This window comes from Colobus angolensis, unplaced genomic scaffold (assembly GCF_000951035.1).
Source record: "Colobus angolensis palliatus isolate OR3802 unplaced genomic scaffold, Cang.pa_1.0 Scaffold206, whole genome shotgun sequence".
Lineage (NCBI taxonomy): Eukaryota > Metazoa > Chordata > Mammalia > Primates > Cercopithecidae > Colobus > Colobus angolensis.
In genome coordinates this window covers 468,188-469,845 of record NW_012115222.1, presented here as the reverse complement: position 1 = coordinate 469,845, position 1,658 = coordinate 468,188, and the positions used below count along the sequence as shown (strand labels likewise).

Genomic DNA, 1,658 nt, shown 5'->3' with positions numbered 1-1,658 from the left:
CCTGACAAGGGGTTAAAAACCAGACTATATAAAGAACAGTGAAAAATGACCAATCTGATTTAAAACTGGGTAAAAGGACTGGGTGTGGTGGCTCATGCCTATTATCCCAGCACTTTGGGAGGCTGAGGCGGGAGGATTGCTTGAGCCCAGGAGTTCGAGACCAGTGTGGTGTTAGGCATGATGGATCCTCAGGCAGGAAGGTCACTTGAGCCCCGAAGGTCGAGGCTGCAGTGAGCCATGACTGTGCCACTGCACTCCCAGCCCAGGCAACACAGCGAGACCCTGTCTCAAAAGGTAAAAGATCTTAGTAGGCATTTCTCAAAAGAACACATGCAAAGGTCAAGTACATGAAAAAATGCTCAACATCACTATATACTGCACAACTGATACGTGTCCCATTTATGTTTCACCATCTATTACATTCAGCTCGAGTGTAAATCCAATTTGTCTAAACCCAATCAATCCAGCCTATTTTATTTCCTAAGATTTGTCATATTGCAGAATATTTTAGATTATGAAAACTGATTTTAATAAAGGTTACAAGTGAGGAAAAATGCTTAAACTACAAAAACAGAGAGATGGAGGGTTATTAGTGTAAGTTCTACCCACTGGCAAGTAGGAAAAATATTAATATTAGGCTAATCAGGAAGAATTACTGCAAGACATGTTGGTTTGATGAGAGCATAAACTAAATGAATACATACCTAAGAACAGTTTGCACATCTTCATTTGGATAGCCAGAAAGGTTCAGAAAGAGTCATCTTAGATAAATTTTTATTTTATTTTTGGAGACAGAGTCTTGCTCTGTGCCCAGTCTGGAGTGCAGTGGCATGACCTCCATTCACGGCAACCTCCTCCTCCCGGGTTCAAGCAATTCTCCTGCCTCAGGCTCCCGAGTAGCTGGGACCACAGGCACATGCTGCCATGCCCAGCCGATTTTTTGTATTTTAGTAGAGATGGGTTTTCACCGTGTTGTCCAGGATGGTCTCGAACTCCTGAGCTCAGGCAATCCGCCTGCCTTGGCCTCCCAGTGTTAGAATTACAGGCGTGAACCACCATGCCCGGCCGATAAATTTTTAAAGAACCTTAAAAACTCCCCTTTCCTCAGCTGCTGCCAAGATGCTTGGTCCTTCCAAGGAAGCTAAGGCCATACTGGGGTGAGAGCCTCACTTCATCCGGCGATTAGCACTGTGTCCAGCAGCGCCAACCCCAGACATGCCCGTGCCATGGCCTCCCTCTCCGAGCTTGCCTACATCTACTCGGCCCTTGTTCTGCATGATGATAAAATTAAAGCCCTCATTAAAGCAGCTGGTGTAAATGTTGAACCCCTCTGGCCTGGTGTGTCTGCAAATGCCCTAGCCAATGTCAGCATTGGGAACTCGATTTGCAATGTAAGGGCTGGTGGACCTGCAGTAGCTGGAGGTCCTGCCCCCTCCACTGCTACTGCTTCAGTTGACAAGAAAGTGGAAGCAAAGAAAGAACAATCTGAGGAGTCTGATGAGGACATGGGCTTTGGTCTTTTTGACTAAACCTCTTTTTTAGCATATTCAATAAAAACCTAAACTTTGGGCCGGGCGCGGTGGCTCACGCCTGTAATCCCAGCACTTTGGGAGGCCAAGACGGGCGGATCACGAGGTCAGGAGATCGAGACCATCCTG

At 46.6% G+C, this 1,658-nt stretch overlaps 1 pseudogene; it reads left to right on the top strand.

Annotated features, from left to right (window-relative positions):
* The first annotated feature begins 1,226 nt into the window (after window positions 1-1,226).
* Window positions 1,227-1,529, top strand: LOC105511867 (annotated as a pseudogene).
* The last annotated feature ends 129 nt before the right edge of the window (window positions 1,530-1,658 follow it).